The 10,116-nt window shown below is 42.9% G+C and overlaps 1 long non-coding RNA gene across 2 annotated transcripts; it reads right to left on the bottom strand.

Moving 5' to 3' along the window:
* Positions 1–1,232: 1,232 nt before the first annotated feature.
* LOC135984093 (uncharacterized) lies at positions 1,233–9,833 on the bottom strand. Of its 2 annotated transcripts, none has more exons than XR_010602001.1 (3): positions 9,697–9,833; positions 8,719–8,814; positions 1,233–4,123 (listed from the first exon to the last, which is right to left on the bottom strand). It is a non-coding gene; the product is annotated as an uncharacterized LOC135984093 (long non-coding RNA). The 2 variants fall into 2 exon arrangements; XR_010602000.1 differs by lacking the exon at positions 9,697–9,833 and adding an exon at positions 9,022–9,202.
* Between the last annotated feature and the right edge of the window lie 283 nt (positions 9,834–10,116).

Raw genomic sequence — 10,116 nt, forward strand, 5'->3', positions numbered from 1 at the left:
CTTAGGTCGGTGGAAGGGACTCGGTAGACACATACATTATTACACAGACTTAACGCAGCTTCAGTCAACCTACGTTTGTAGTGTAGACCCAGCCAGAGACCCCCGCTGTGGGCTCAGCATCTCCTACATGCATCAGAATCTTTGGTCCCAGTTTCACACATCCTGGATGGAATGTGTACTGCCATTTTAGTGCTGCTGCTGCTGCATCTTAGAAGGAAAACTCATCTGCTGACATCAGACCCAGCCAATCCTGCACTCAGATCCATGCTGGAAGATTCCTGCATCCATGTGGTGCCCCATTTAAATCAATGGCGGCGAAGGTGCACTCAGTTGCAGCTTCTCTCCACCAATTGGCCATTGACTACAGTCAGAAGTTTGTGCCACTCTCTCTGCGGAAGCAGCTTTTTTGTTGTTGTTGTTCTTTTCAAGACTATCACCACAGTAAAATTTGACATCTATAGTTATTTCAAATGTGGGTGATCACGTTTCTCAGAAGATCCATGTGTCTCAGCAGGTGTGCTTGGCACTACCACTGCTGAAACTGAACAAAATAAGAAATTGGCAGCTCCACCCTCTGAATCAGAAATAGATTAAATAAAGCTGCAGTCACCTGGAGAGCTTTTCGACACTCAACTAGAGGTAAGCAAGGCTGGATCAGACAGGTTCTGGTACATGCACCTCTCAGATGTTCCCTGCTTTCACTGAGCCACCCAGCCCAACAAACATCTTAGTTCCCTACCTGTGGTATTTCTTTTTTCCAGAAAAGTTGGCTCTTTTTCTGTGTAGTTAGATCTTCCAATTCCTAAATGTACCCAAGAACCCTTTGAAACAGCTGCGACTGTATTTCAGGAGCAGTTCTATGGTCACCAGCATAAAGAATTCAGAGACAGAGACATATCTGAGACCTAAAGGTACTTGCTGTAAACAACTGAAGCAATGCAGATACCCCTTCCTCGAGAAAGGACAGAAGTTCTGCAGCGAAAATAGAGTAGCTTGGGACTAACCTATTGATGAGTAACTGTCAGGGTTCCTTCCCCAGTCTAAACTCTGGGGTACAGATGTGGGGACCTGCATGAAAGACTCCCTAAGCTTATTTTTACCAACTTAGGTTAAAAACTTTTCCAAGGCACAAATTTCACCTTGTCCTTGAACAGTATGCTGCCACCACCAAGTGATTTAGACAAAGAATCAGGGAAAGGACCACTTGGATTCCTATTCCCCCCAAATATTCCCCCAAGCCCTACACCCCCTTTCCTGGGGAAGGCTTGAGAATAATATCCTCACCAATTGGTACAGGTGAACACAGACCCAAACCCTTGGATCTTAAGAACAATGAAAAATCAATCAGGTTCTTAAAAGAAGAATTTATTTAAAGATAAAAGAATCATCTCTGTAAAATCAGGATGGAAGATAACTTTACAGGGTAACAAAAGATTCAAAACAGAGGATTTCCCCTCTGGGCAAAACTTTAAAGTTAAAAAAAAAAACAAAAAAAAACACAGGAATAAACCTTCCTCTTAGCACAGGGAAAATTCACAAGCTAAAACAAAAGATACTCTAATGCATTTCCTTGCTATTACTTACTATTTCTGTGATATTAGATGCATCATTTCAGTGGGAGCTGGATTACTTGCTTGGTCTCTCCCTTTGTCTCTGGAGAGAACACCCACACAGCACAAAACAAAGCCTTTCACGCCCCTCCCTCCCCCCCCCCGCCCAGATTTGAAATTATCTTCTTCCCCCATTGGTCCTTCTGGTCAGGTGCCAACCAGGTTATCTGAGCTTCTTAGTCCTTTACAGGTAAAGAGGGATTTTATGCTACTCTTAGCTGTATGTTTATGACAGTAACCAATGTTGTCCCAATAATATTCCAGTGGTGCCCCTTAAAAATGTAATGTCCTTGGCCTCCCATTTACCAGCTAAACTAAGGCATAAGGCTTCTCCTGCAAGGAACATATGGGAGTCTTTGTCACTGTTATTATAATTACAGCACCATGATTGGGGCCCCATTGTACAAGGCCCTGTACAAAAATACACTAAAAGACAATCACTGTCTATTTAGACTAGAAGCTCTGTGGGACAAGGCAGACAGAGGGTGGGAGATTAGAAGTATTATTGTCCCCAAATTACAGACAGGGAACTGAGACACAGAGAGATTATATTACTTGCCCAAGGTCTCACAAGACATTTATGACAGAGCCAAGAACTGAATACAGATGTCCACAAAGCCAGCCTGCACCTTCTATTACCGTAGCCTTATTATATGAGTGACACAGTGACAATGGTAATTCCTTGTATGCATACTCTGTATAGCACATTTCACCGGGAAGGATTCTAAATAACTATGCAGACAAACTGAAATGCAGCCTGGATGCAAGAAGCACTTCATTCACCACTGAAATGCAGCCACCTCTGGAGTGAAATGTGGCAACTATCTGATATCAGACATCAACACTGCACATCCTTACTACAGGAAGTGAAGAATACCTAGTGGCAATTACCTACTACAAATCGATTATGTAACACCCTACTCTTTTAAGCCATGTCATCCTTAATGACCTCAAGTGAAACACAGAGCTGAGTCACCAGCTAAGAGCTTTCACCTTGTTACCAATCACCTGAAATGCTTTTTGTGAACCCTCTCACAAAAATGTTGTTCTTTCATCCTCGTTTATCTGAGACAGGTGCTGAGCGTTCAAGGGCTCCCAACTTCATTTTGTTACATCCATCTGGGCAGAGAAAGTGTGACAGGCGTGTGTGGGTGAATCTGTGTGTGTGTGTTGTGATAACGTTTTAGCAGGGATACAGTCGCCAGAGAGACAGTGTGAGAAAGAGAAAATGGACTGTGAAACATGGACTGTGAAAGTAGAAGAAGACTCAAAATCCTGACTATCAAGTCTGTTACTTTCCTCTCCAGCTCTCTGAAATCACTTGTGAGTTACAGCGCAATACAGGAGCCCCGGGTGCCCTAGCTCACTACCTGTCCACACTGGCAAGGCACGTAAAGCGCTCTGACTCCACAGCTAGAGCGCTCCTGGTACTCCACCTCGGCAGGTGGAATAACGTTTGCTGCGCCCCGCTGGAGCATTGGGAGGTGTTGCATTACTGCGCTCTGATCAGCCTCCGGAAACATCCCATAATCCCCTTAAATCAAGTAGCCACTTTTGTCATTGTTTTGAATCACTGTAGGAATGCAGATATACCCTTTGAAAGCTCCATTTCTGACAACCAGGAATGCTGTGTGTGAGGGAGCGAGGCGGGGGGAAGGGGAAGGTCTGCTGCTGTCTGAACTTACAGGACAGGATGCTGACATGCTCTCTGTCCCCCAAAAACCCACTCTCTCTCCCCCCACATACACACAACACACTCCCTGTCACACTCCACCCTCCCCCCATTTGAAAAGGACGTTGCAGTCACTTGCATGCTGGGATAGCTGCCCATAATGCACCACTCCCAATGCCACTGCAAGTGCTGCAAATGTGGCCATGCCAGTTCGCTGTCAGCCGGCCATGTGGACAGACTGCAGCGCTTTCCCTACTGTGCTCTCTGAAGGCTGGTTTAACTCACAGCGCTCTACATCTGCAAATGTAGCCATGCCCTTATAAGGAAGCTTACTCTGGGTGCCAGTGCAGGGAGTAAATTGCAAACCGAGGTTGATGTGCATTTGAAGAACTGCATGATGAAGGTCATCACTCTAGCTGACTTTGTCTAGTACTTAATCATTTACTTTAATCAACATCTAAGTCTTTCAATACATTCATTAGAGGAAATATATGATCGCAGAATACAATGGAACTTTATTTTGTATAGGGTCTGTGTGAGCAGGCTGAGTTCCCACCTGCTCGACACACATACTAGGTTAGTGTCCAAAACTCATCCCTTTACCTGGGTTCTCCCTTTATTCTTACAAATAAGATACAAATCTTAGCCTGAGTTTATCGCTGAGCTTGCTGTTTCTAATGTTTTTCCATGCAAGAGTTTCTGTTTCCCCCCATGACTCGAGAGAGACATGCAAACACTGGACTGAAGCTGATGAGACCCTGCTGGTCTCTTCATCTTCATGGGTCAGTAGAATATCTCTGTATCTTCATGTAGGGTCTTAGAACCGAACGTCCATCACAGTCTGTAATACAAATTTTATGCTAAAATCCTTTATACAGATAAATAATACAATGACAGAAATAAATAAAGCAGGACAAGACAGAAATTAATAGGCACTTCTGTAATTGTCCTCTCCTTGTTTGCCTCTTACCTCAGTGGGCCACTTCTCTGCTGTTATCCAAAGGTTTTCCCTTGGTCCCTTCTCTTTTCTTGCTACACCCATCATCAGTAAACTTATCCACTCCTTTGGTCTCTGTTACCATTACTGTGATAATAGCTTTCAAATCTAAGTCACCATTCCTGACTTCTGTCACTCTGAGCAGACTCAAATCTCTCCCTGATATCCCAGCATTTCTTTGAACTAAGTGTCCAAAACCATGCTTCCTATCTTTCCTCCTCTGAGATTTGAGCCTGCTCCGCCCCTCGCAGGGAGTGTTCAGCATCTCACAGGATCAGACACTTAATTATTGAATGTATCGGATCAATACAGAGCACCTTGATGGCATTTAAAAAAGCATTAGAGATTACAATCATAGTGATAGAGGCTGATAAGAGTGTGAATTACAGGGCTGCAGTTCTCTTAAAATCAGGACGCTATCTGCCACAAAGAATTTATTTTGAAAAATATGCATAAACAAATACAATTTTCCAAACCATCTGAGTGACCTAGGCGCCTAAGCCCCACTGTAAGTCAATTTTTGAAAACAGCATTAAGGGCTGGTCTACACTTAGAACTTAGGTTGACATAACTATTGCACTCAGGGGCGTGAAAAATCCACATCCCTGAGCACTATAGCTATGACGACCTATCCCCAATTGTAGGTGCATCTATGTCACTGGAAGAATGTTTCTGTCAACCTAGCTACTGTCACTCAGAGAGGTGGTGTTTCTACAGTGATGGAAAAACCCCTTCCATTACTGTAGGCTGTGTCTACACTACAGGGTTATGCCAGCATAGCTAGGACACCATAACTCTGCCACTATAGGCCCATAGTGTAGGCCTAAAGCGTCCGAGTCACTTCAGTGCCTTTGAATATTTTTATCCTTAATTACAGAGAAATAACTCCAGGGTAATATCTAGCAAAATGCACTGGGCCTAAATCTCCACTCCCTCACACCAGTTTTACACTTCTGTAGCTCAATGGAAATATACCAGTGGAAAACAGTAGAAAATTGGGCCCTGCAATGAGATGAGATAGCCATAGAGGACTTTACAATGGGGAAGATACACCATACACGTTATAGCAACACATGATGAAAATTTAGCCACAATTTAAGAACAAGTTCTGGATTTTTAAGAGGAAAAACTCATGACAATCAGAAATGTTGTAACTTTACCAGTTACTGTGTGGTAAGAATGAAGTCATTAAAATCCAAGTCTGAAAACATGTGCTGTTTCCTCATTTTACAAATTTCCCAAATGGTGCATCATCGTATAGGGGCCAAATTCTGGTATTATTACTCTCTGTCGTGTCAGGAGTTAGCTCACTATGAATTACTACAGCTTCCTTTTACAGTACTGACATCTAATGACTGCTTTTGCTTTCTGAATTGTAGAAGCATATATTTTAAAGTGGTACTTTTCTTTTTTAAACAATAGAAGGCAACATAACAGGATTTGGATTTATTACCGTACAGTGGGAATATACACAACAAAAATAATGTAGTGCAATAGGTTTCATTGGAAAGGCATATGCACTAGCTGTTTTCTCTTAGCAGGTTAAATCAAATCCATCAGTTTTTCTCCAGGGGTCCAAATCTGCCATCACTGCACATACCAAACTCCCAGGAACACATGATAAGGCCCCATGTCATTTTAGCAAGCTCTGAGAGGCAGGTTCTACAACTCAGTGCGCGTAAGAGTGGCATAGTAGGTCACTACATGAGCAGTTTTCAGGGAAACGGCTCTCAAAGTTTGGTACTACTCAATGTGAAGGTGGCAGAATCAGGCGCTATATTTGTAAACTGCAGCCAACATCTCCCATGGAAACAGTGGTTCGATATTTGAAGGGAAATTGTTTGTCTGTGTGTGAGAAGCCCCTCTGTGGTGGTGAGAGGTCTCTTGTAGAAAGCATGCCACTGACTGAAAGAAGTGGATTGTTTTAGCCATGACTGACTGTATGGGCCCAGATTCCAGGCTCTCTCTGAGGGTACATCTACACTGGACATACAACTAGCCAGAATCTCCCGAGGTGGGTGCTTTGCACTGCCAGAGTGGCACAAAGTGGGCACCAATGATCTGGTGCCTGTTGTGTGGAAGTTTTATCATCCCAGCGTCCTACTGTGAGAACCAAAAATATACTTTCTATTCCTGGAGCACTGCTCCTCCGAGTCTTTCAATGTGTTTTACAAACATGAAAGCCCAGATTCTTGATGTTATTCAGGCTCCTCGTGAAGATCTGGGCCTACTGACTAACACACCCCTGTGAAGAGGCATTTTATTATTCCCATTTTACAAATGGAGGCAAAGTGGATGAAGGCCAACATTTCCAAAAGTGCCCACTAATTTGGATTGTCTCGCATTGTCGGTGCCCCCATTAGAGACAGCTGAGTATCTAGGTGGACACTCGAAATGTGAGGCAACACAAATGGGGAATGTAAGACTCCCGCAACAACCCCCAACGTCATGCAGTAGGTTAGTGGCCAAGACAGTAAGAGAACTCAGCTCTCCCAGAATCATAGAAATGTAGGGCTGGAAGGGACCTGGAGAAGTCATCAAGTCCATACCCTTGTGATAAGGCAGGACCAAGTATATCTAGACCATCCCAGACAGGTACTTGTCTAACCCAGTGGTTCTCAAAGGTGGGGAAGTTGCATTGTATGTAAGAGAGCAGTATGACTGCTCAGAGCTCCGGTATGAAACTGCAGAAAAACCTGAGAATCTCTGGATTAAGTTTAGAAGTGTGAGCAACAAGGGTGATGTTGTGGTGGGAGTCTGCTATAGCCCACCAGACCAGGGGGATGAGATGGACGAGGCTTTCTTCCGGCAACTAACAGAAGTTGCTAGATCGCAGGCCATGGTTCTCATGGGAGACTTTAATCACCTGAAATCTGCTGGGAGAGCAATATAGCGGTGCACAGACAATCCGGGATGTTTTTGGAGAGTGTAGGGGACAATTTCCTGGTGCAAGTGCGTGTAGTGCTTTGCATTTATCCTTATTGAATTTCATCTTCAGACCAATTCTCTAATTTGTCAAGGTTGTTTTGAAGTCTAATTTTTGTCCTTCAAAGTGCTGGCAACCCCGCCCAGTTTTGTGTCATCCATAATATTATAAGCATACTCTCCATTCAAGCCATTAATGAAAATATTGACTAATATAGACCCAAGACTAACCCCTGCAGGCCCCCACTAGATGTGTCCTCCCAGTTTGACAGAGAACCATTGAAAATTATTCTTTGAGTACGGTCTTTCAACCAGTTGTGCACCCACCTTATAATAATTTCATCTAGATTGCATTTCCCTAGTTTGTTTATGAGAATGTCACATGGGACTATCAAAAGCCTTACTAACATCCTCATGCCTTGTTCCATGTGCTTAAAGATTAGCCTATAAAGGCAGTTTGGCTTAGTGACTAAGACTGTGTATTAGCATTTGGAAGACCTGGGTTCTAATCTCAGTTTTGCTACTGACCTACTCTGTGACCTTAGGCTGGTCACGTCACCTCTCTGAGTTTATGTCTTGACTATTTAGATTGAAAATTCATTAGGGCAGGGACTCTCCCTTCCACACAGTGCAGCTCTGATCCGAGTTTGAGCTCCTACATGCTCCTGTAAAACGGCTATAATTTCAGCTTCCTACTATATGTATTTTCCCACAGATGCAAATACCAACGAATACAAATACTATGCAAATAAGGTACCAAAGCCATACATACAAGTGGCTGAGCTTTGGAGGGCTCGGATATTATAATCAGAAGGTTTTTTTTTTTAATTTATGTTTGTTTAAAATTTCGCTGTCATGACGACCTTGTGTGCTCCCATGGGAATTCTCAGGTAAGGCAAAGAGAAGTACCAAGCACTGTTACTCTCATCATAAAGAACATCCACAGGAGAGATTTTTTTCTTACTTCTCCACTCCCATAACACAGCAAATGCTCTGTAGTTTCGAAATATTCCCTCCATTCCTTTTGACAAATACCTCCACTAGAAGGAAGGCAAGACCTGAAGGCAAGGCAGACCTTAAGCATTTCTCAAAAAAAAAAAAAAAAAAAAGAATACTGTCTGCAACTTGGCCAAGGTCAAGCACTGATATCAGCTATGGAATGAATTCATTCACTTTGCAAGAAAGTAGCATTAGGGGTTTCTCTCTAGGTTCTTTCAAAGTTCCCAGGACCTTCATATATAAGGGCCCCACACAGATTGATAGGTTTATCCTCACAATATCCTTGTGAGGTAGGAAGTACAGAGGGGGAACTGAGGCACAGAGAGATGATGTGATTTACCCAGGATCACACATGGAGCAAAGAACAGAACCTAGATCGCCTGCATTTTAGCCCAGCACCTTAACAACAAGACCAAGAGGGGTGCATTTGCAACAAAAACTAGTAAAGAAGAAAACTGTGAAGTGTGCTAAAACCTTAAGTGTAAAAATAAAATATAGACTCACAGGATTCTTACCTGTTCCTATGGAAATGCAGGAGACTGGGATTCAAGTCTGATCTCGGATTTGTAGAACCAGTAAGCACTGCACGCAGTAGGAATCACAAATAGCTCCTGGGAAAAAAAAGAAAAAAATCCCACTGATTCATGTACAAAGCAGCTAGGGGAAATGTTCAGATTGAGGGCTGGAGGTGCTGAGCTAAGACAGGCCCCAACATGAAAAGTCTGGTAATCGCCTCTGATCCAAAAAATACTTTGAGAGAGAATATGTCCTTGACTCTTTTTCTTTGCAGTGTATGTGTTAAAAAGGCTCAGACATACCATTAGTCTTTAAGCACAAGTCCCCATTGTAATCAAGGAAGAACAAGACATTTCAATGAGATACATCTCAAACTTAAGGGACTCTTTCCCCCTAACATAGATGAGCCATTACTGTTTGTCCATCACTTCCATAAAGTGCTGTGTGTATTTGTTTTTAATCTGTTGATCCTGTAATCACAGTGCAAATGGTACCACTATTACCCAGCTGCACCCGTAGTTCTAACAATCTTCTTTCACAATCCTCCATGTCTGTGATGAAATCAGCCCAGCCAGTAAGAAGTATGGTGGCTACTTTCAAACTTGCTCTTGCACCATCTGCTGCTGTTTAAAGAGAATTGCTCAGTATAATACACACCAATTAACTCTTTGGGACAAGTTCAGCTTTGCTTTCTGATAAGCAGGTAACTTAGGATGACCAGACAGCAAATGTGAAAAATCGGGATAGGGGGTGGGGGGTAATAGGAGCCTATATAAGGAAAAGACCCAAAAATCAGGACTGTCCCTATAAAATCAGGACATCTGGCCACCCTAACAACTTTGGCTACCTCTACACCACCTGTAAAACATATACTCTATGCAAATCAGTGATCATTTGCCTGCAACCCTTATTCTGTGAATAAGCCCATGTTCTTGTTCCACCAAGGCACCAGGACAGCTCAGGTGAGAATTACTCACATGAATAATAAAGGATGGAGCCTTGATTTTACAGCATTCACCCCCATTCAAGAAGTGATTCCTTTAAAATGAACTCCTTGGATTGCTCTCTTCTCTTTGCACAACATGTTCTATCAGGTAGCTGCACCGTGTCATCCACCTTACTTCCCCCCGCCCCCTTTCATTTTCTGATATTGCTTTGGCACCATGCACCTTTTGGAAGGTGAAGTATTTAACTTACTAGTCTTAATTCTTTCATCATTATGAGCAAGGTTTGCTTTTTGCTAGTGCGTTGGACTTTCCCCTTGTTTTTCATGTTTCTTGTCACTGTTTAAAACCTATTTTCTGTGTAGTGCTAGGGGAACTGAACATGCCTTTCTCTGCTGGTTTGTTTGTGGATATTTTTTGTTTGCTTTACGCTGAGTTTTGGCTTGTTTTCAC

The sequence above is a fragment of the Chrysemys picta genome, chromosome 5 (genome assembly GCF_011386835.1).
Source record: "Chrysemys picta bellii isolate R12L10 chromosome 5, ASM1138683v2, whole genome shotgun sequence".
Taxonomy (NCBI): domain Eukaryota; kingdom Metazoa; phylum Chordata; order Testudines; family Emydidae; genus Chrysemys; species Chrysemys picta.